The 25001-nt window shown below is 45.6% G+C and overlaps 1 long non-coding RNA gene and 1 other non-coding gene across 4 annotated transcripts in view; both read right to left on the bottom strand.

Annotated features, from left to right (window-relative positions):
- Positions 1-6666: 6666 nt before the first annotated feature.
- Positions 6667-25001, bottom strand: part of LOC122420554 — a 47571-nt gene continuing 29236 nt past the window's right edge. The window contains exons 4-6 of one of the 3 annotated variants that reach the window (XR_006263314.1): positions 13982-14306; positions 11349-11745; positions 6667-10442 (exon numbers count right to left, since the gene is read on the bottom strand). This is a non-coding gene — a long non-coding RNA (uncharacterized LOC122420554). The remainder of the gene's footprint in view (positions 10443-11348; positions 11746-13981; positions 14307-25001) is intronic. The other 2 variants (XR_006263315.1, XR_006263316.1) reach the window with 2 other exon arrangements.
- Positions 15840-15911, bottom strand: TRNAY-AUA. Its single transcript has one exon. It is a non-coding gene; the product is annotated as a tRNA-Tyr (tRNA).

The raw sequence follows: 25001 nt of genomic DNA, 5'->3' as shown, positions 1-25001 counted from the left end.
AACCCCGGGCACAGTGAGCCAGGGATCTGCTTCCCTTCCAGTCTCTGCAAGTCCTCCAAATATGTTCATTCTTTTAAAATGTGTTCTAGGTATTTTAGGACTTCTGTAATTCCATACAAATTCTAAAACTAGCATGTCAGTTTCTTTAAAAAGTTTCTGGAATCTTGACTGAATTTTTGACTATGCTGAATCTATAGGATCAAGTTGAAGAGAATCAACATCTTAACGAGGGCTTCCCTGGTGGTCCAGTACTTAAGAATCTGTCTGCCAAGGCAGGGGACATGGGTTTGATCACTGCTCCAGGTAGATCCCACATGCAACTAACGGGCCACAACTACTGGGCCAGCCCTCTACAGCCCTTGAGCCACAACTCCTGAGCCCACGCAAGGCAACTGCTGAAGTCCGTGTGCCTAGGGCCCGCGCTCTGCAGAGAAGCCACCGCGATGAGAAGCCCACGTTCACCACTAGAGAGCAGCCCCTACTCACTGCAACTGGAGAGAGGCCGCAGGCAGCAGCAAGACCCAGCACAGCCAAAAATAAATCAATCAACCTTAAAAAAAAATTTAACCATACCGAGTCTTCTGATCCATGAACATATTTCTCTCCTCATTTATGTGGGTCTCTTAATTTCTCTCAGGAGTGTTTTGTAGGTTTCAGTTTACAGGATTTGTGCTTTTTTCGCCCAAACTTATCTCTAGATGTTTCAAAATTTTAATGCTAATGCCAATTATACTATTTTAAATTATGATTATTGCTAGTATACAGAAATACAATGTACTTGTTAGAAGTGAATAAAAATGAGTAAAAGTGGGTAGAAATAATAAGAATAGATATCCTTGTCTTGTTAATGATCTTACAGGGAAAGCACTTTGTCCTTCATCATGAAGTATGACGTTAGCAGAAGCATTTTCTTTTTTTTTTTTTTTTTATTTTTTTATTAGTTGGAGGCTAATTACTTCACAACATTTCAGTGGGTTTTGTCATACATTGATATGAATCAGCCATAGATTTACACATATTTCCCATCCCGATTCCCCCTCCCACCTCCCTCTCCACCCGATTCCTCTGGGTCTTCCCAGTGCACCAGGCCCGAGCACTTGTCTCATGCATCCCACCTGGGCTGGTGATCTGTTTCACCATAGATAGTATACATGCTGTTCTTTTGAAACATCCCACCCTCACATTCTCCCACAGAGTTCAAAAGTCTGTTCTGTATTTCTGTGTCTCTTTTTCTGTTTTGCATATAGGGTTATCGTTACCATCTTTCTAAATTCCATATATATGTGTTAGTATGCTGTAATGTTCTTTATCTTTCTGGCTTACTTCACTCTGTATAAGGGGCTCCAGTTTCATCCATCTCATTAGGACTGGTTCAAATGAATTCTTTTTAACGGCTGAGTAATATTCCATGGTGTATATGTACCACAGCTTCCTTATCCACTCATCTGCTGATGGGCATCTAGGTTGCTTCCATGTCCTGGCTATTATAAACAGTGCTGCGATGAACACTGGGGTGCACGTGTCTCTTTCAGATCTAGCAGAAGCATTTTCATAGAAACCCATTATCAGGTTGAGAAAATGACATCTATGACTGAAGATTTTTTATCATGTATGGATGTTTCATTTTATCAAATTATTTTTATATCTATTGAGATGATCATGACTTTCATTTTTAATCTATTAAAGGAGAGTCACATTGATTTATTTTCAAATGTTAAATTGCTTTGCAATCCTTAGATAAGCTCCACTTGGTCATGATGTAGTCTTTATATTTTGCTAAATATAAAGGATCCAATTTGCTAAAATTTTGTTAAGAATTTTTAAATCTATGTTCATGAGAAATCATAATTTGCAGTCCCCTTGTATTGTCTTTTTCTGGGTTTGAAATTAAAGAATAGACTGAATTGGGAAGTGTCCCCTCATCTTATTTTCTAGAAGAGTTTGGACATAATTGGTATTATTTCTTCCTTAAATGACTGGTATTAATAGAATACCCCACTAAAGCCATCAGGGACAGAGGTTTATTTTGTGGGGAGGTTTTTAACTGTAAACTTATTTAATAGATACAAGGCTCTTCAGGTTACCCACTTTTTTTTCTTGAGTAAGCTTTGGTAATTTGTATCTTTCAAGAAATGTGTTCATTCCACCTATGTTGTGGGATACAGAGTCTTTTTCCACTCTGGCCACTGGGGACACAGGCCTATATCGATTCCAAGATTGTTCTACCTGGTTCTTCTGGTGGTTCTTCCAGTGGCCTCAAGTACCTTCCTCACACCGACACACTGCTCAAGACTTGACTAGAATCTGCAGACTTCCAGGGCCCTCTATCATGCTCTCTCCATCTCTTCTCTGGTATTCTTCTGCCTGTAAACTTTAGCTGCTTTACCTTCCTGAATCTTCCACTCAGTCTTTCAATTCAGGGAAACCACTGGGCTCTGTGTGAACCCCTCTCCCTGGACTTGCTCCTGGCAGGAAGCACAGGCGTGCCAGCCTCGCCTCACTGGTCTTCCTTCTCTCCTAGATCACTGCCCTGTGCTGCTTTTCATTCAATGGCTGACGGCAGTTACTACATGTATTTTCTTTTTTTTTGTTTGTGATAAATCCAGTCCTTTTTCTCTGTCATGGGCAGAGGCAGAAGTCCATTTTGGCCACTTTGAAATTGAGGTTTCCTGTAGAATATCCAACTGCAGATATCTACCCAACAGTTGTAAGTGACAGGAGAGATTGTGACCAAAGTAAATATCCAGGAGCAAGTGCACAGAGCTAGTAACTAAAACCAAGAGTGCCACAGGAGAGAGTCCATCGTGGAGGAAGAACTGCATCTTAAAGGCAAAACCCACAGAGACAGGAACAAAAAGGAGACCATGAGGTAGAGAAGTGTAAGCAGGAGAGAAGTAGAAGAAAACTCATCAGAGAATGAGGTCGTGGAACTCAGGGCGTGGAGAGTTTCACGAGGGGCTCCAAGTGTCCAGTGCCCCAGAGGCCCGTACACAGGCAGACACAAAGCCGCTCGTGCCTTGACTGTGCCGTGCTGTGGTTCTGTGTACGCTGGTTCCACCAGTTCCAATATGGCAAACTGGTTCCCTTTATCAGAGAAGACTGAGATGGGCGTGAGCGAATCAGATGAGAGGAAGTGGTACAGCTGACAAGGGAAAGAGATTAGTAGCTAGAGGATGGCACAACCAAGGCTGGGGAGAGGCCTTGGTCCTGCCATCTGTGCACAGGAGGAAAAGGGAATCAACAGGTACAGCCAGAGTGATGGAAGAAAAGAGAACTGCTGGATGAAGATCCCAGAAGATGGGAAGGATAAAGGAGGGAAGGACAGGTACAAAGCAATGAAGGCTGAAGACGAGAGAGAGAACAAAGCCGCCAAGGACCACTCTCCCATTTACCAAGAGAGACTGTGAGACACAGATAGGTCACATGCTAGGCTATGACAGCCTGACTACAAACCTCAGGCTTGTTTCTACTGGCCTAAGCCTGCAATTCTGAGACCTCTCCCCATGGCTGGTGGCAGGAAGTCCCATATATGCATAGCGGCAGTAGGCCCAGTTTAGGACTCCCTTGGACCACTCAAATGATGTGATATACACAAGACACTAAGGAAATCCATCCGCGACAGCACCTGTACCTGAAGCATCAGGTTCCACGTAGGAGAAGTGGACCCACCTGATGTTTAAAAAGTAGAAGTGTATCACGTTGACCAAATATGGGAATCCAAACTGGTTCAAGCCAAGAGAGAATGCAGAGCGCTGGATCTGGCCACAGCTGGCTCCAGAGCACAGAAGGAACAAGGCCCGGCCTCTTCCTGTCTCTCGGGTCTGCCTGACGCACAGGCGGCCACATGTGACCGTGAGCTGAAGGCAGCAGGTCCATCAGCTCAACAAAAGTGCCAGAACTGAGTCCCTGGTTTCACTGGCCTGGCCTGGATCATATGTTCATTGGGACCAATCACCAGGGCCAGAGGGACTGGTTGGGTGAGCCCAGGGTGGACTCACCTTCACTGGATGCACGTGGGCTAAGAGCAAAGAGCAGGTAAGTGATTCCTAGGAGGAAGGCACAGTTAAACAACTAGCGCCTCCTACAATTAGAAATCTGACACCGCTCCAAGGCGTCAGCTGGGGGTGGGGGGCACTACTCCAGGAATGGAAAGCACAGAGCCAAGAAGCCATGGCCTACACCTGCATCTGTGATGGAACGCAGTCCTCGCAGAAAACGTGTAAGAAGCCACAACACTGGACAACGACAATGCCATTCTGGAAACACTGTTTTTCAGAGTGTGCATCATGGATGCTCAGAAAACAGCTTCGCCTCGACCTTCGAGCCCACTGCTCCTTTTACTCCCCTTCAAATGAATCCATAATTCCATCTTGAGAATTCAATTAGAACTAATTCCTTTATTAAATAAGCTTCATTTGGGAGCTGACTGCCACAGACCTCAGGAGAAAATGCATCTTGCTTTTGCAGAGATCAACACAGTTCAGCAATGCTCAAGCTCCTCTTTCAGAGAGGTGAACCTCAGCTTAGAGGAAGGGCTGAGGAGGCTTCCACACTGAAGGTGACATGGAGAAGATGTAGTAATCACATGGGAGCCAGTCCAGGAGCAAACCGAGTGCATGGCCACCTGCTGCTTCCCTGTGCCCTGCCAGGACAGCGCTGCGAAGCAGAGGCATCCGGGTTCCCAAGCGGGCACCAGCAACACCTCCAAGGCAGACCTGAGGAACCTGAGGATGAGGTTCCAAAAGTAGACCCTGCAGAGGATAAGAGTCTGATCAGGAATAAAAGTAGACGGGGGTGGGGGCATGGTGTGTGTGTGTTCAGTCGTGTCTGACTCTGCAACCCCATGGACTGTAGCCCACCAGGCTCCTCTGTCCATGGAATTTTCCAGGCAAAAATACTGGAGTGGGTTGCCATTTCCTTCTCCAGGGATCTTCCTTGACCCAGGGATCGAAACCAGGTCTCCTGAGTCTCCTGCATTGGCAGGTGGATTCTTTACCACTAGCACCACCTGGGAATCCCCAGACAGTGATGAACCAAACACTTAAAAAGGTTCAAATGGTAAAATGTATGTCATGCATTGTTGTTGTTCGGTTGCTAAGTCGTGTACAACTCTTTGCAACACCATGGACTGCAGCATGCCAGGCTTCCCTGTCCTTCACTAACTTCCTGAGTTTGCTCAAACTCATGTCCATTGAGTCAGTGATGGTATACAACCATCTCATCCTCTGTCACCCCTTTCTTCTCTTGCCCTCAATCCTTCCCAGCATCAGGGTCTTTTTCAATAAGTTGGCTCTTCCCATGGGTGGCCAAAGTACTGGACTTCAGCTTCAGCATCAGTCCTTCCAATGAACATTCAGGGTTGATTTCCTTTAGGATTGACTGGTTTGATCTCCTTGTTGTCCAAGGGACGCTCAAGAGTCTTCTCCAGTAACACAGTTCAAAAGCATGAATTCTTTGGCGTTCAGCATTCTTTATGGTCCAACTCTCACATCCATACACGACTACTGGAAAAACCATAGCTTTGACTATATGGACCTTTGTCAGCAAAGTGATGTTTCTGCTTTTTAATACACTGCCTAGATTTGTCATAGTTTTTCTTCCAGGGAGCAAGTGTCTTAATTTTGTGGCTGCAGTCACTGTCTTCAGTGATTTTGGAGCCCAAGAAAATGAAATCTGACAGTTTTCACTTTTTCCCCATTTATTTGCCATGAAGTGATGGAACTGGAATGCCATAATCTTCTCTTTTTGAATGCTGAGTTTTAAGCTGCCTTTTTCACTCTTTTTCATCCTCATCAAGAGGCTCTTTAGTTCCTTTTCAGTTTCTGCCATTAAAGCAGTGTCATCTGCATGTCTAAGGTTACTGATATTTCTCCCGGCAGTCTTAACTCCAGCTTGTGAGTCATCCAGCCCAGCATTCCTCATGATGTCCTCTGCATGTAAGCAAGCAGGGTGACAATACACAGCCTTGACGTGCTCCTGTTTCAATTCTGAACCTGCCCATTGTTCCATGCCCAGTTCTAACTGTTGTTTCTTGTACTGCACACAGGCTTCTCAGGAGGCAGACTAGGTGGTCTGGTATTCCCATCTCTTTAAGAATATTCTACAGTTTGTTGTGATACACACAGTCAAAGGCTTTAGTGCAGTCCAAGCAGCAGAAGTCGATGTTTTTTGCAATTCCCTTGCTTTTTCTATGATTCAGCAGATCTCTGGTTCCTCTGCCTTTTCTAAATGCAGCTTAAACATTTGGAAGTTCTCAGTTCACATACTGCTGAAACCTAGCTTGAGGGATTTTGAGCATAATCTTACTAATATTTGAAATGAGTGCAACTGTACGGTAATTTGAACTTTCTTTGGGGTTGGAATGTAAACTCAGCAGGCCTATAGCCACTGCTGACTTTTCCAAATTTGCTGGCATATTGAGTGCAGCACTTTCACAGCATCATCTTTCAGGATTTGAAATAGCTTAGCTGGAATTCCATCACCTCCACTAGCTTTGTTCGTAGCAATGCTTCCTAAGGCCCACTTGATTTCACACTCCAGGATGTCTGGCTCTAGGTGAGAGACCACACCATTGTGGTTATCTGGGTCATTAAGAGCTTTTCTGTACAGTTCTTCTGTGTATTCTTGCCACTTCTTCTTAATCTCTTCTGCTCCTGCTAGGTCCTTGCTGTTTTTGCTCTTTATTGAGCCCATCTTTGCATGAAATGTTCCCTTGGTATCTCTAATTTTCTTAAAGAAATATGTTATGCATATTTTATCTTTAAAATTAAAAGAAATAAAAGAAAAAGTAGACAGGGAAATTGAGGGCTCTGTTCTCCAGTCCCAGTCCCTCTGCTGGCCCTGTGGTAGCCAGCCTCCCAAATTGTTGCCAGGGATCTCTGTTTCCTGGTGTTGAGTAGTACTGGCTTGTGCAACCAGAACATTGCAGAAATGATGATGTCTTTGGAGGGCAGGTCATAAAGGATACTTCAGCCTCTGATGTGCAGCTCTCTTGGATCATTCACTCTGGGAGAAGTCAGCTGCCATTTTGTGAAAAGACACAAACAGTGAGTAGAAAGGCACACTTGGCAAGGAACCAGGATCCCCCACCCACATCCATGTGAGCAGATCCTCCTGGGATCTATTCCCCTGGGAGCAGATCCTCCAACCCGAGCCAAGCCTTCAGATGATCAAAGCCCTGGCTGACATCTGGACTCGAAGATGAAAAACCATGTGCTAGAACTCCTCAATTAAGCCACTGCCAAGTTCCTGACCCACAGAAACCAAGATCATAAATGTTCTTTTAAGCCACTAATCTTAGGTACTTTGTTATCCAACATTAAGTAATATAACTCCAGCTGTAGGCACACAAGTCTTGTCTCCTAGCTACCCATCTCAGTTTGCAGGGCTTGCTCTCCCTCAGGGCCACGACCCCTCCCTGTCAGATGAATGCTTCCAGAGGGCGTGGACCCAGGATGTCATTAATGCCCTCTGGCCCTCTATGTCCCCAGTTTCCCTGTGTGCTGTATATGCCCAATAAACATGTACTAGATTAACTTAAATTTCTTTCTGTAGGGGAGAAACCTCGTGAGCACAGTGTTTCCCTCTCCTAGCAATCCCCTCCCATAACTCAAAATGAGACATGAATCCACAAGTCAATGCAATCAACTTCAAGAAAATGTCCAGCAGGCAACCTCGATTCCCCAAGAAGTACCCCCAATGCAGCACAGATCAGCAGCATGTGTCTACCCAACTATCCCTGCCGAGTCTCAGGATTCAAATGGTCCATCAACAAGGACTTAACCCACCACCACCTGCCACTCCGCCAAGGGGTCAACGCAGGGCCCTGGGGAAAGACGTCAGGAGTTCCTCATGGACCTCTCACATTTCTGCACACCTGGTGAGCAGAGGCACTGTCGGCCTTTGTTCTGGACTTTTTTTCAAGGATGTTCATATCATGAACAGGCTTGGAAGACAGAGACAGACTTGCTCTCTGACTGCTCGTTGTAAAATTCAGGCACCCTGATGGCTCCTCTCCTGTAATACAACCGGCTACAAGTACAGGTGTCCCCGGCCCTGCACACTGAACCTGTCCAAGAAAATGCTCATTCTCTGGCCACGCGACTGCTATGAGAACAAAGTCCTTCCACGGAGCCAGGACGCCTGCGTCTCCTGCCAGCGACCATAATGCTGCAGCAGGCTCACCAGTTAACTTGCAAGCAGGGTACAATCTCAGACTTGTTACAACTCCTGATAAGAGATCTGGAATTCCAGGTTTTACCCTGCTGGTTCTTGAGCTGAAAATTACGTATGTCTTCAGCCATAAAAGAGTGTCGTTAAGAGCACAGGAAGGCGCTTTGATAAATGGTCATTGATTGATTGGGTTGTTGTTGTTTTTTCCAAGACATACAGAAATCTCAAGAAAATAGCTGAATTCCTTGGATCTTTTTTCTTAGCAGGGTCTAGTAACAGCCTACAGGGCAGAGCGGGGAGGAAACTTGGTATGCCCAACCAGAAGTAAGAAAAGTGTCTGTGACTGTGACTGTGAGCCCACAGAAGTCCCCAGGACACCTACCTAGAGGGGTTAACCAAACTCCCCCAGCCCCCAAAATAAACGGCCTACTGGCCAAATCACCGCGTTCCTCTGCAGACACGGTACAGAATTGGGCTCCTTGGGCTGCCATACAGAATACCTTAGACTAGGGGGCTCAACAGAAATCTTCTCACAGTTCTGGAGGCTAGACGTCTGGTGAGGACGCTCTTCCTGGTGTGGAGATAGCAGCCTTGTGTGTCCTCAAGTGGTGGCAAGAGAGGAAGCCAGCTCTCTGGGGTCTTTCCTCATAAGGGCACTAACCCCAGGGGATTAGGGCTTTGACACAGGAATGGGGGAGAGGGGCAGGGAATTCAGTCCACAGCAGGCAACCCGAGGTCCTGGTCCCCAAGAGGTCCCAGGACACACTCTCAATACTGATTCAATCTACAGCACTTATGGACCCCTCAAGCCCAGGGAGAACCTTGAACACCACCTGTCAGTGGGTGGGGAACAGCAACATAATGTACATTAGGTGACTGGTGATTCCATTTATAAAATCTCAAGGGAGCAGGAACCGTCCTCACTCCTTCTCTCAACACTTCCGTGTACACTGATGGTCAGATCAGTCAATCATCTGAAGACATTCCCAACTTTTTGGTCTCACTAAAAAAAAACAAAAAACTCATTATTTGTCACAAAGAGTCAGAGACGACTGAGTGACTAAACTGGACTGAACTGAAGTAGTTGCAAGGACAGGTGAAGAGACCCAATCCCCAAGAGTCATAAGACAGTGCGCCATTATAATGCAACATCAGGCAAAAGCAGGAAAGAGGGGAGATGTCATGGGAAAGGAATCTACTCAGTTATGTGTCTGAGAAACCTCAATAAAAACCGGGGCCTAGAAAAGCTACCAGAGCAAAGGCCAGGTTGGACTAGACTCTCCCAGTCAACTGGGCCGCCGTCTAGAGTGCCCCTCGGTCACAGGGCAGCTCAGTCACTCCACAGCAGGGGCTCTGACTTGGGATTCCCAGATCCCAGAGCCAGGGCCTCCTCACGCACTTCCCAGCCAGCTGTCCACAAACGCTGGACCTCCCCCCACACCATAACAAGCACTGCTTACCACAGTGAAAGTAACACAGGTCCACCTCCAAGACCAAACACACACAAAGAACGACATTAAAAAGCGGAATATATCAACACTCAAAACTAAAACCCTAGAAGCCTTGACACAGTTATCTTTCAACGGAAAATTTTCTCACAATAGTGACAAAATCCGGGTTGAGAAAAGAAATGCGTGCTGGAGGGGAAGAAGAGGCTGGAACCATTCAAGGGTGTGGTCATCCGGGGTCCACTCGGTGGCACATTGAACAGGTTTACCCCGTCCAGTTAGCACCTGCTGCAGGTACTGATGTACAGAAAATCAACACCCTTGATCTTCAACCAAGAATATGGTCAACAAGGCATATTTTTTCTGATCAATGCTGCTGATCAATTACGTAATAAAAGAGGGGAAAGAGAAAAGGGAAAGAGGAATTCACTCTTGGCATCAGAAGAATTTATGTGCCTCTCATGCAGCACTTGCAAACCTCAGGACTGTTCTCTGCTCAGGATTCTGCCTTAATAACAGATGAGAAATGTGTGCTCTGTGTTTCAAGGAAATCATGTGTGTCTCCAGGAGGGAGAGGAAGCCAGCACCTCCTGGAGCAACCAGCCTCAGGGCGAACAGAACTCACGCCTGACACTGCTGGGTAAAGCCGAGTGGCCCTCTGTACAGGCAAGTGCCCACAGCTGCCCTAACCAGAGCCTCTGATGAGGGGAGGCCAAAAGGAATCGTAAAGAAGAAAAACAACTCCTCCCCAGTTACATTCAACTGATGGAAGTCGCTCTCAGGACTCTCCACGTCAGATGATATTGCAGGTCCAGATTTTCACTGTGAAAACAAATTGGGAAATCAACCAAGTGTGGGGTCAGTCCCAAGTCTCCCCACTTTTTAACTCCCTCTTTGCTGTCACCTCCCACCCCATCCTGACTCCTCAATCAAGGCTCAGCTGCCCAGAGGAGCTCGCCTTGTCACATGGCAGGGTTAGCCTCAATAGGGATGTTTGCATTTCAAAATAAAACTCCGCAGGAAGCAAAGCTTGGCCTAAACAATGAATCTCCATTGTTGGAATTCCAGGCACCCTGGTTTCCTAAGGGTCCAGAACTTGCTTGTTATCACACTACTGGGGGGTGGAAGGGTGGTATTTTATGGCCCTTGGAATCACACTGCTTCAGAAGCCATGTCTTCTGCCTAAGAATGAGGCAGCCCCTCTCTGCGCCTCTCAACTGATTTCAGACTTTCAGTCACTCGTGCCTTCTTTCAAAGGGCTCTCTGCTCTGCTGCGTCCCAGCACTGTGAACGCACAGACCCTGACATGCCTGTCGGCCTCTCCTCCCGAGCACGGGCTGTCCAGTGAGGAGGAGGAGGGAAAACTGCAGTCACGTGGTTCCTAACCCAGATGTATTGAATAGTCAGTCTCTAACGTAAAAAATAAAGCTTAATTGGTAGTAATTTTGCTAAGCAACTTCAGTTCCCTTTGTCTCAATTGCTACCTCTATAAATACAGAGAAAGACACTTTTTACATGAAATTCATGAGCTCATGTCTATTTGTCACTGTCCAATACCATATACCCTCCACAGGTATGACTATCTCTTTCCATGGTAATAAGATCACTGGCAGAAAATCATTTCACAGTAAAAGGACACCTCCCAAAGCAAACCCGAGAGAAGTGGCACTTCACCCCTCTCCTCCCTCTAAGCAGCCCAGTCTGTTCAGGCCACGGTCTACCACAGACCCCGCCAGCGGAACCGCTCCTCGCTGCCTCTGCTTCCACCTCCTCGATGCGCCATCCCTTTCTGGGCATCATCGACAATCGTGCCACATTGCAGTCTCGTAACTTCTCTCTCCTTTTAACCTCTGTGTAAACCACTTGACAGTAACTGTCCATTCTGGCAGAGAAGGTCTTGATCAAAATCGTTTGTTTACAGAGAATTAATCCCGGCTCCTGGATGTCAGTGCTGTGATTCTTTGAAGAGGCCAGGAAGCTGGAGTTTTAACAGCCTTGGAGGAAAGCAACCCAAGACTCAGAGAAGAAGCTGCAAGCCACTGATTCAGTCATTGCATTCGGCTGCCATCTAGTGACAGACAGGGATATCTGCTGCGGACCGTGGGTAGTTTTCACCTCCAACATTCTAAGTTGAGGGAGAGGGGGAGAAAACCTCTAAATAATAAATGCCAATATAACCTGCAATAGTTCAAATGGCCAAATTAATATTCAAGCTATTCTTCTTCAGACATCAAGATACATCATTATTTAAGAAAACAGATTTCATAGCAGACTCAGCCTTCGTCAAAAATCTGGTGGCTTCCCTGGTGGCTCAGACGGTAAAGCATGCACCTGCAGTGCAGCGGATTGAACCTGGGTTCAATCCCTGGGTTGGGAAGATCCCCTGGAGAAGGGAAAGGCTACCCACTCTAGTATTCTGGCCTCGAGAATTCCATGGACTATACAGTCCATGGGGTTGCAAAGAGTCGGACACGACTGAGCAACTAAGCGCAGGCGCGCACACACACACCCAGTATCTGTACTTATAGGGTTTCCAAGGCGGTTCAGTGATTTAAAAAAAAAAAATCCTCCTGCTAACACAGGAGACACAGGTTCGATGCTTGGATTGGGAAGACCCCCTGGAGAAGAAAACGGCAACCCACGCCAGTATTCTTGCCTCAGAAATCCCATGGACAGAGAAGCCTGGTGGGCTACAGTCCATGGGATGGCAAATACTTGAACACGACTTAGCATTCATCACAGAGACACAGGTACAAGATATCTGCTATAACATTTTAAAAGAAGATTGCAAAAACCTAGTTTCCATCAGTAGAATCAAATAAAGTAAAATTGATCCAAATAACAAGCTGCAGATCTCTTTCACCACTGGTGCGGAACTTAACAGCTTTTTTCTCAAGTATTTTGGCATAAGAAAAACCTCATTTCTTTCACCTTTCGGGTTCCACAGCATTTTTCAACAACCTTTAGTTATAACACATCAAAGGAAAATTTTTATGTAAAATGAAGTCATGATTCTTGAGTTCTGAGACTGCTTCCTGGTTTTGTTGTTCAATCGCTCAGTCGTGTCCGACTCTTTTGGACCCCATGGACTGCAGCATGTCAGGCTTCCCTGTCCTTCACTATGTCCCGGAGATAGTTTCCTGATATAAACTGGCTCAAAGCAGCTAATTATTAGATCTTTGACTATCAACCATTAATTATATTTATTTTTTCTCTGATTTTCTCATTTGTGTACATCATTGTTGTTGTTGATCAGTTGCTCAGTTGTGTCTGACTCTTTGCAACCACATGGACTGTAGCCTACCAGGTTCCTCTGTCCCTGGGATTTCCCGGGCAAGAACACTGGAGTGGGTTGTCATTTTCTCCTCCAGAGGATTTTCCTGACCCAGGAATTGAACCTGTGTCTCTTACATCTCCTGCACTGGCACACAGGTTCTTTACCACTAGCGCCACCTGGAATGCAAAAGTGAGTCTAAACAAACTTTCAGACGGGGATGAGACCTCCCTTGGTAAAAAAAAAAATACCTGAAGAAAATTTTATCCCCAGGGCAAGGGCAGCCAGAGTAGATCTTCTGCTATCATCGCAGAACTTGATGGAGGAAGAAAAGCCAGTTGGCCTCTGAGAGCTGTCCCGGGGCTGAGGCTGTGACTGCACATAACTGATCTGCCTGTTCCCAGCAGCAGTGAGCTTGAGGGGCGGGAGGATCTGTCCCGCACCGAGCTAACTCAAACAGCTACCAGGTCCCAACCCCGCCCATCTGAGCTGCCTGAGCACCCTGGCAGAGGAAAGGACCTTGAATATTCATTGGGAGGACTGAGGCTGAAGCTGAAGCTCCAATACTTTGACCACCTGATGCGAGGAGCCAAATCACTGGAAAAGACCTTGATGTTGGCAAAGATTGAGGACAAGAGGAGAAGGGGGCGGCAGAGGGTGAGACGGTTAGATGGCATCATCGACTCAATGGACATCAATCTGAGCAAACTCCAGGAGATGGTGAAGGACAGGCAAGCCTGGAGTGCTGCAGTCCATGGGGTTGCAAAGAGTCAGACATGCCTGAGTCAGTGAACAACAACAAACTGATTTCTCTGGCCATAACTTACAGTTCTGTGCAAAGTGTTAGTCTTGGAATCTACGCTAGCTGGAGCACTCTCTTTGGCTGGGTCTTATCCTTTGGCTGGCTACTTCCCTAAGCAGGATGGAAGACATTTGGGCAGAATCACAAAGTCACAGGACAGGACAGGACCCACATCCGGTTTATCACTGGTCTTCTGATGGCTTTCCAGGTCTGAAGACCAGCTCTTAGTTTATCAAAACCATCAGGCTTCCTAAAAACTGCCCCCAACCCTCCCCACTAACTCACAGTTTCGCCCGGTGTTGATCTTCTCACAGAGAGCTCTACGAAGGAGCTTTTCAAAGATGCTGAACATCATGTTCCAGACATGCTGTGCCTTGTAAGAGGTCATCAACAGGTTGATCAGGTCTTCTTTGGTTGTCCTTAGATCGAAAGTTGGGATCTCTGGCAGTCCGAGCTCCACATGTTTTTGTCCAAGGTGGATCTTCCATCTCATAAATTCCTTTTTATTAAGCTTTTCTAGATACCACAGCAGGTGGTCTGATTCTGCCATCTTGCCTGTCCAGCAGGATCAGACTTAGAAAGAGTCTCCAGGACCAAGGAATTGTGGAATCTAGAAAATAAAGATGGAATCGGAGCACTGCAGCATTATTTACAACAGCCAAGACATGGAAGCAACGCAGATGTCCATTGACAGATGAATGGATAAATAAATTGTGGTACATATATATGATGGAATATCACTCAGCCATAAAAAGAAATACATTTGGGTCAGTTTGGTGACATGGATGAACCTAGAGCCTGTTACACAGAGCAAAGTAAGTCAGAAAGAGAAAAACAAATACCATGTATTAACACATATATATGGGATCTAGAAAAAATGGTACTGCTGGACCTATTTGCAGGGCAGGAAGAGAGACACAGACAGAGAGAACAAACTTGTGGACAGGGCGGGAGAAGGCGAGGGTGGGATGAACTGAGAGAGTAGCACTGAAACATATACACTACTATATGTAAAACAGATAGCTGGTGGGAAGTTGCTGTCTAACACAAGCTGCTGTCTAACACAGGTGGAGCTCAACCCAATGCTCTATGATGACCTAAAGGGGTGGGATGAGCAGGGCGGTTGGGAAGGAGGTTCAAGAGGGAGGAGACATGTGAATACCTATGGCTGATTCATGTTGACGTTTGGCAGAAACCAACACAACACAACATTGTAAAGCAATTATCCTCCAATTTAAAAAAAATTCAATTGATTTTTAAAAAGGCAAAAAGGAGGTAAAAAAATCTAGGCAAAAAAAAAAAGATGGAATCAGAGAATCCAACTACACAGCAGCATCAATTCATTTGAAGTTGACATAGTAGAAAACTTCTGTGGTCTGAGATGAGCTTCTTAGATAGTTCATCAATAACAAGTCTGAACTCCCCTAGGACAAAAACCTTGACAACTGACCTTGGTAAACTTGTGGGTTGAGATAAATGTGGTATATTAGTTTCATTAAAGGTCAATGTTCTTGCCTACCATGTGATCCAGCAATCCCACCTCTGAGCATATATCCAGAGAAAGCCATAATTCCAAAATATGCATGCACTCCCATGTTCCTAGCAGCACTACTTACAATAGCCAGAACATGGAAGCAACCTAACTGTTCATCAAGAAATGAATAAAGAATATGTGTGTGTGTATACACACATGCATGCATGCACGCACGCGCACACACCCACACAGGAATACTACTCAGCCATAAAAAAGAATGAAATAATGCCATTTGCAGCAACTTGGATGGACCTAGAGATTATCATACTAAGTGAAATAAGTCAGACCAAGAAAGACAAATATATGATATCACTTATAGGTGGAATCTAATTTTAAAAAACAACACAAATGAACTTATTTATAAAATAGAAACAGACTCACAGATAACAAACTTACAGTTACCAAATGGGAAATGTGAAGGAAGAATAAAATAGGAATTTGGGAGAAATAAGATACACACGAAAATATATAGAAAAGTGAAAGTGAAGTCTCTCAGCTGTGTCCGACTCTTTGCGACTCCATGGACTGTAGCCTACCACGCTCCTCTATCCATGGGATTTTCCAGGCAAGAGTACTGGAGGGGGTTGCCATTTCCTTCTCCAGAGGATCTTCCCAACCCAGGGATCGAACCTGGGTCTCCCGCATTATAGGCAGACACTTTACCATCTGAGCCACCAGGGAAGTCAAGCCATATATAGAACAGATAATCAACAAAGACCTACTGCATAACACAGGGAACTCTACTCAATATTCTGTAATAACTTACACAAGAAAAAATCTGAAAAGGAATGAATATGTGTATATGTACAACTAAACTACTACACTGTAAACCTGAAACTAACACAACATTGTAAGTCAACCACATGCCAAAACAAATAAACAAAATAAACGTATTCAGATGAAGGAAAAACGGCAACATTCTTGTTGTAAAAATTATCCCTGGTTACTAAAGCTTTTAGCTTTTGAGAATTCAGTGTCATACAAACCTTTTTGAGGAAGGCATGCCTCAGCTCTTTGGTATGGAGTGTTAGACAAACACTGTACTTAAGAGCCATGAAAAAAAGCATCTCTGTGCACCTGGTGTTCTCACGCCTCCACGTGCAGCCAGGATCAGGCACACGATAAAATCGGTGCCCTGCATGCACATGCAAAATGACGCTGAGGAAACTGTCTACTTAGACGAGAGGAAAGCACAAGCCTTATACCACTCCACATAGCAACTCTAAAAATAAGATTATATATTTTTAAAGGAAAAATGATCGGAGCTTAATAAAAAACACAGGAATATATCATAGGTATGATTTTGAGGGGAAAAAATATTATACCTAAAAGCACTAATTGAATACAAAAGAACCAAGGTTTTTGTTTTTGTTTTTACATTGACTTCGTGGGATTCCCTGGTGGCGCAGTGGATAAGAATCTGCCTGCCAATGCAGGGGACATGGGTTCAGTCCCTGATCCAGGAAGATCCCACATGCTCATGCACCACAACCATTAACCCTGTGCTCCAGAGCCCAGGAGCCACAAGTACTGAAGCCCACACGCCCCAGAACCTGTGCTCCCCAAAAAGAGAAGCCACTGCAGTGAGAAGCCTGAGCACCACAACCAGAGAAAGAGCCCCCGCTCACTGCAACTAGAGAAAGCCCGCCCAGCAACGAAGACCCAGCACAGCCAAAAATAAAGTTACAAAAAATTAAAAGCATTTAATATATTTAAACACCAACTCAGCATTTGCTCTTTTAAGAACCTATGAAGAAGAACCACTAGGTGTCAAACTTATGGTATTCTTTAAACTGTCCTATATAATGGTGTATAGTCAGAAACTGACGACTGACAAAGCATGATTAAATATTTCGATCATATCCAGGTTGTATATTATAAACCCAACTAACATCATGCTTTCAAAGAACACTTAAAGAGACAGAGCTCACACTACTATGTTCAGGGAAATATAAGTCATGTAAAAGTACTTATAAGGTCTCTCCAGTGTTTTAACAAACATACCAGCAGAAGGAAGTACATCTCTTCAACACTGGCTGTATTTGTGTAGCACAGTTGTTTTCTTCTTTTTAAACCTTGATTCTCAGTGTTTTTTCAATAAACATAAGATTATGCAGTGATAAAAGTTAAGTCTTACAGAAAGCGGAACACCCCTTACACTGTTGGTGGGAATGTAAGGAGTGATGCCACCGCAGAAAACAGAATGTAAGCGTCTCACAAATCTAATAATAGAACTACCATGTGACCCAGCAATTTCACTCCTGCATACAGATCTGAAAAACTAAAACAAAAACAGAAACACTAACTCAGAAGGACACACGCACCCAGATGTTCACAGCAGCACTGTTTACCGTAGCCTTCCAAAGGACACATGCTCCCCAGTGTTCACTGCAGCACTGTTTACCATAGCCAGGACACAGAAACCACCTCAGTGTCCATCAACAGAGGAATGGATAAAGATATGGTACACGTATGCAATGGAATACTACGCAACCATAAAAAGAATGACATTTTGCCATTTGCTGCAATACAGGTGGACACAGAGGGCATTATGCTAAGTGAATAAGTCAGACAGAGGAAGACAAATACCTACATCACTTATACGTGGAACCAAAAAAGACAACAAACTCTAATGAATATAACAAAAAAGCAGCAGACTCACAGATATAGAGAACAAACTAGCAGTTACCAGTGGAGAAAGTTGGGAGGGGCACAATAGGGGTGGGGGGAGTGGGAGGCACACACTATTCGATGTAGACTAGGCCAGGAGCCCCCCACCTCTGGGATCTAATGGCTGACGATCTGAGGTGGAGCTGACATAATAATAGTAATAAAAATAAAGTGCACAGGCAATGTGCTTGAATCATCCCGAAACCATCCTCTACTCCCATCCATGGAACAAAATCAGTTCCTGGTGCCAAAGAGGTTGGGAACCCCTAGAATAGGCTATAAGGGGACTTCCCTGGGGTCCAGTAGCTAAGACTCTGAGCTCCCAATGCTGGAGGGCCAGTTTCGACCCCTGGTCAGGGAACTAGATCCCACATACCACACACACACACACCCAAAAAAAAAATCCCTAGCGTCACATGTAAAAGAGGCTTCACAGCCAAATAAACAAATAAATACCTGTTTTAAAAATAAGTTATAAGAATGTATTGGGCTTCCCTGGTGGCTCAGTCGTAAAGAATCTGCCTGCCAATGCAGGAGACATGGGTTGGATCCCTGGGTCAGGAAGATCCCCTGAAGGAGGAAATGGCAACTCCAATATTCTTGCCTGGAGAATCCCATGGACAGACGTAGCCTGTCAGGCTACAGTCCATGGGGTCGCAAAGAGCTGGACAAGACTTAATGACTAAACAACAAAAAACAATGTATTGTACAACACTGGGAATATAGCCATATTTGGTATTAATAGTCACCATAAATGGAGTGTAACCTTTAAAAATCGCATAAAAAATAAAACTTTATAAAAAGTTAAGCTTCACCAAAGCCATCCCTCCCGCTAAGTCTGTTTCACATCATCTTCCTCTGAGCCTCCTCCTGGGACTCAGACTTATTGTAAGAGATGAGATGGAGTCCAGCAGGCCCCAGAGACTTCACGCGGAGAAGCACTGTGGTATCCTGACTACACAAATCACGTGGCTGAATAGCTGCCAACCACCCATGGGACACTCTGAGCACCTCTGATCTGACCTTCCGGAGTATTTGTGCCTTCCTGTTTCATTTGGGCGGCCCTGGATATCCATAGAAGCAGGATTTTGGTTTCCTTCTTTTTTTCTTCTTTTTTTCTTAAGTGTAAGCAAAATATGCTGTTTGAAATTGGCTCCTGAAGGGTGGCCTCTATTTGAGTTCTGTTTCTGTTACTTCCTGCATGTTATTTCTTCAGCAAAGGGATCATTTTGCAGGGCTTCCCTAGAAGCTCAGCTAGTAAAGAATCTACATGCAGTGCGGGAAGGGAAAGGCAAACCCTCCAGTATTCTGGCCTGGAGAATTCCACGGGCTGTATACTCCATGGGGTTGCATACTCCATGGGACTGCAGAGTCGGAAAGAGAATATGAAGTACCCGTAGGTCCTGCATTTGAGAGTTGTTGTTGCCCCCAATGGCCACGAGGCACAGCATGTCTTCCTGCCCTGCTCTGAGTACTGGGGACACCTGAGCCTTCCCAAGGGCTTCCCTGATAGCTCAGCTGGGAAAGAATCCGCCTGCGATGCAGGAGACCCTGCTTTATTCCTTCCCAAATATTGTGTTCCAGTGACGGGAAAGTGTGGTGGGAAGTGCAGAACAGACACATCGGGCCCGAGCGTCATTCCTTCTGCCCCTTACCCTTCACCCCCAGAGTTATGCCAATCCCTGCCAAAGTGTTATGCCAAGGTAGCTGTCTTAGGCAGGTGAAATTTCTCTAAGGAGAGAGGCTTGGAAGTGAGAATCCACTGACTGAAAGAGGTGGAGATAGTGTGAGTCTTCAAATCTCTTTCAACTCAGAGAGTCTACCATTTTCTAGGTGCAAGAGGCTTGCTTTAGGTGTAGGAGGACCATCTGAATTTTCAGGTGGCGGCCCCACGTATGGGGGCAGGCGGTCAGCATATCACTGCAGCTCACGGGCTGGCAACACCTTTCCAGCTCTGTCGTGGAGACCACAGTCTGACCTGGAAGTCAAGACCACTGAACCCAGGCACGAGACAGCAGCACAGGGTTCGGAGGCCTGAGGAGAATGCAGCAGACGTTGGTTTGGGGGGATTTATCCGGCAGTAATTTTTATTTGCTGTTGGAGTATAGCTGGGTTACACAGTTGTTTGTTTTTGGTGCACAACAAGGTCATTCAGTTATACATACACATGTGCCTGTTCTTTATTCACGGGCCTGTTTGTAATCACGTAGAGCCTGTGAGAGGGTGTAGAGTCCACGTCCTTATCCTATGGAGCATGTTCCTGTTCATTTTTTGTCTATTTGTGTATTTATCTATCTAGAATTTTATATGGTAATATATGGTAATACCAGTCTCCTCAGTTACCTCCTCTTCCACTCCCCTGTGTTCTTTCCCGTCAATAGAGTCGAAGTTTTCTAGGCTTCTGAGTTTGCTTGGCCTAATAATTTTTTTTCCACCTGTGTGCAGATTTCACCCCTGGGTGAGAGCACACTTTCAGTCTCTGATGACCTGCCTAGTGTGAGCACCGCCTGGTCCACATCTACGCTGCTGCAGCTGGCCCCGCTTCATCCTCCCATGTGTGGCAGTCGCAGCCCAGGAGGGTGTGCAGAACATCTCCAGCCTCCATCCGTCTGTGGATCAAGTTCTGGTTGCTTGCGTGCCCTGGCTGTTGTAAATAGCACCACAAAGAACGCTGGATGCATGTGTGTCCTGGAGGGACGCTTTTCCTAGGGTCTAGGCCCTGGAGGTGGACTGCAGCATCCTAGGCTGCTTTTTGTGTCTAAAGGAGCCTGCATGCACTTGTCTATAGTGGCTGTTGTCAACTGCACTTCCCCTGCAGCCTAGGATGTTCTCCTGGCCTTCTGCAGTATTTACTGTTTGTACACTTTCTGCTACCTGCTGCCAAGGAGAGCTCCCTGTAGTTCTGCTGTGCCTTCCTCTTTGAATTGGGTGGCCCAGGATTTCCACAGGAGTGGGATTCTGGTTTCCTTTTTGTTTCAATGTAAGAAAAATTTGCTGTTTGAACTGGCTCTTGAACTCCAGCCTTCTTTGAATTCTTCTTCTGTTACCTCCTGCGTGTCATTTCTCCAGGGAGAGGATCATTCAGAGCCCCGCGGGACTGGTGCCCACAGACTCAGGTTTAGAGCTGTTGTTGCCTGAGAGGGCCACAAGGCAGCAGCACATCTCCCTGCCCCACACCGGGTACCAAAGAAACCAGAGCCTCGGCAAAGACTGTGCTCCTGGGCTGGAAAGCGCGGTGCAAGTGCCAGACGGTCCCACAGGGCCAGTGTCACCCCTCCGCCCCTCACCCTTCGCCTCCCAAGGCCTATCCCAACGCCTGCCAAGGTGTTATGCTGAGGCCACTGTCCTAGGCAGCTGGAGCTTCTTTAAGGACTGAGGCTTGAAGTAAGAACCCCATGACCAGGAGAGGTGGAAACAGGTTGTCTTTTAAAGCTCTTCCAATCCAGCCTGTCTCTTTTTAGGTGCAAAAGGCTTGTAATGTGAATACTGTGGTCCCATCTAGAGAGGCCCAGGCAGTGTGGATTCAATGGGGTATTAGAGAACTGCGCATACAGATCTGGTATGGATCTTTTGAGTTGCCAGGGGAAAAAAACCTGCAGGCCAAAGTCCACACTGATCGTTTTACAGCCAACAGGCATCCAGCTGGTGGGAGCTATGATGTTTGAAGAGGGGAAAACTGTAACATGCTAGTTACACCTCATGCCAGACAAACCTGGGTTTGATTTTTTCAGCTACCATCCATAAGTTGTGTGACCTTGGGTGTTTCATAACCTCTCTGAGCCTCAGTTCCCCCATCTGTAAAATGGGTATTATACCACCTAGTTCCACGGCTTCTTGTAAGGTTTAAATGAGATAATGCATGTAAACTGTCCATCACATTACCTAGCATGTAGTAAGTGCTCAGGAGATGATTAACACTTCCTGCCTTAATGGTAGAAAAGTAACCCTAGATTTTCAACATCTCAAGTACGTATCACATTTGTACACACCGTGTGTGGTGGAAGAATGCTTCAGAGAGGGGAAAACGTAGAAAGTGCATTTCTGCTGGGGCCGGAGTTCTGCCTAAGGGAAGCACGCTCCATAATTGGGTGAGCACACTTTGCAGCTGATGAGGTTTAAGAAGGTGGGTGGAAGCAACTGGTGTACAGTGGAGAGGGTTTGGGCTTTGTATGTGCCCAGTTTCAGATGCTCTGTGACATCAAGAAAGGGGCTTAGTTTCCCTGAACTTCCGTCTCAAATCTAAACGATGAGATGGTAACTACAGAAATGTCCAGTGGTTCAGGAGTAACTGACCCCAGAGAAATAAAGTGTGTCCTTGGAAGTGGTCAGCTCCGCAGTCCATGTGTGTCCTCTGCTTGTCCCCGAGCTGCTTTACAGAGGCTGAGGCTTCTGGTGTGGGACAGAGGTGGTGTTGCATGGGTCATGGGTTGTGAAAGTGGGTCATGTCCCAGATCTCAGGTCCCTGGGGCAGCGGCAGAGTGTGCGTCCTTGGCTTGCCAAGGGAAGCTCTAATACTTTGGCCTCCTGATGTAAAGAGTCAAGTCATTGGAAAAGACCATGATGCTGGGAAATATTGAAGGCAAAAGAAGAGGGCAGCAGAGGAAGAGATGGTTGGATGACATCACTGACTTAAGAGACATGAATTTGAGCAAACTCTGGGAGATAGTGAAGGACAGGGAAGCCTGGCGTGCTGCAGTCCATGAGGTCTCTAAGAGTCAGACACGACTTCAAGACTGAACAACAACAACAAAGAAGACAAAAGACCTATACTCAAAACTATATGACACTGATGTATGAAATCGAAGATGACACAAGCAGAGGCATGTTGCAGACTGGACGAATCAATACTGCCAACATGATTATGTGACTATACTACCCAAGGCAATCTACAGATTCAACGCAACCCCTATCAAATTACCAATGGCGTTTTTCACAGAACCAGAACAAAAAAAATCTTAAAATTTGTACAGAGCCACAAAAGACCCCAAATAGCCAAAAGCAATCTTTAGAAAGAAAACAGAATTGGAGAAATCAGCTCCCTGACTTGAGACCATTTTACAAAGCTATAATCATCAAAACATTATGGTATTGGCATAGAATAGGACAGAAAACCCAGAAATAAACCCATGCACCTATGGTCAACTAATTTACAACAAAGGAGGCAAGACTACACAATGGAGGAAAAACATTCTCTTCAATAAATGGTGCTGAAAACTGGATAGTTACATGTAAAAAAACGAAACTGGAAATTCTTACACCATACCGTACGTAAGTCCCTCTCATATGAAGCTTCAAGCTGCAAACTTTCAAAGATGCAACCATGTGTCCACACGCCCAAACACTTACGCTGGCCCGTGTGCATGGCAGCAAGGCCGCGTGCACGCGTCCTCTACAAGCGGCTGTGCCTTGTGTACTTCACTGTGCAGTGCCGTGACGAGCACAGCAGTGCATCATCTTTATTTCCAGCTGGGTCTGCAGAGGATGACTTCACTGAAGCAAGCTCCTCCTTGCTGGGCAACACGAGGAGCTAACTAACGAAGACCTGATGCAGTGAAGACCCAGAGAAAGGAAGAAGAGAAACACGAGGAAGAACTAACTACAGAACCAAAGGGACGGACAACATAGGAAATGGGAAGGGGATTTGACTCAAGGAAGCACTGTTAGTTTTTGAGGCACAGGACCTGAACGTAGACTGCTACACGAAGGTTGCAGCATTCAGAATGCAACCCAGTGCCACCATGTCATCTACGGCAAGAAAAAAAGAGCCACTACCCAGACACCGTTGGATCGTTTTTTCAAGAGGGTAGACAGAACTGAATCCAGCAAGGAAGCAGAGCCCATGCCGTCATCAGCATGCGTGAGTGAACTTGCAGCTTGCCCTCAACCTCCCATCGCCGAGGGCCCTTCAAGCTCTGCCGTCTCCCGCCCCTCCCCCTCCTCCTCCAGTCAGTGACCCCTCGTGCATATTCACTCAACGCAGCCCCTGTGTGCCAGCTGTCACACTCTACTTCTCAAAGTCCTGTACTGTAAGGTTCAAAATGCTTTATTTTCTGTTTGTTTTTTATGTATTCAGTTAGTTGCTCAGTCATGTCCAACTCTTTGTGACCCCATGAATCACAGCACGCTAGGCCTCCCTGTCCACTGCCAGCTCCCAGAGTTGACCCAAACCCATGTCCATTGAGTCGGTGATGCCATCCAACCATCTCATTCTCTGTCGTCCTCTTCTCCTCCTGCTCTCAATCTTTCCCAGCATCAGGGTCTTTTCCAATGAGTCACCTCTTCACATGAGGTGGGCAAAGTATTGGAGTTTCAGCTTCACCATCAGCCCTTCCAATGAATACCCAGGACTGATCTCCTTTAGGATGGACTGGTTGGATCTCCTTGCAGTCCAAGGGACTCTCAAGAGTCTTCTCCAACACCATGGTTCAAAAGCATCAATTCTTTAACGCTCAGCTTTCTTTATAGTCCAACTCTCACATCCATACATGACTACTGGAAAAATCATAGCCTTAACTAGACGGACCTCTGTTGACAAAGTAATGTCTCTGCTTTTTAATATGCTGTCCAGGTTGATATAAATCATGGCAATAGTTTTTTTTATCCATCTCTCAGAGTAATGGGAAAAAAAATATAAACAAATATAACTCAACTAAACTCAAAAGCTTTTGCACATCAAAGGAAACAAGAAACAAAATGAAAAGAAAACCCACAGATTGAGAGAAAATATTTGCAAATGATGTGACCAACAAGGGATTAGTCTCCAAAACTCACAAACAGTTCATGTGGCTTAATAGCATCAACACAAAGAACCCAATCAAAAAATGGGCAGAAGACTTACACAGACATTTCTCCAAGACCAAGAGGCACATGAAAAGATGTTCAGTATCACTAGTGGAGACATGCAAATGAGATATTAATTCACACCAGTCATAAAGGTTATCATCAAAAAATCCACGAAAAGGACTTCCCTGGTGCTCCAGTGATTAAGAATTTGCCTGCCAATACAAGGCACACAGGTTTGACCCCTGGTCCGGGAAGATCCAACAGGCATGTGGTAACTAAGCCCCTGTACCACAATTACTGAAGCCTATGCACCCTTCA

Source organism: Cervus canadensis, chromosome 18 (assembly GCF_019320065.1).
Source record: "Cervus canadensis isolate Bull #8, Minnesota chromosome 18, ASM1932006v1, whole genome shotgun sequence".
In the NCBI taxonomy this organism is placed as follows: domain Eukaryota; kingdom Metazoa; phylum Chordata; class Mammalia; order Artiodactyla; family Cervidae; genus Cervus; species Cervus canadensis.
The sequence above is the reverse complement of the archived record's forward strand: the minus strand, read 5'-3'. Positions and strand labels throughout refer to the sequence as shown.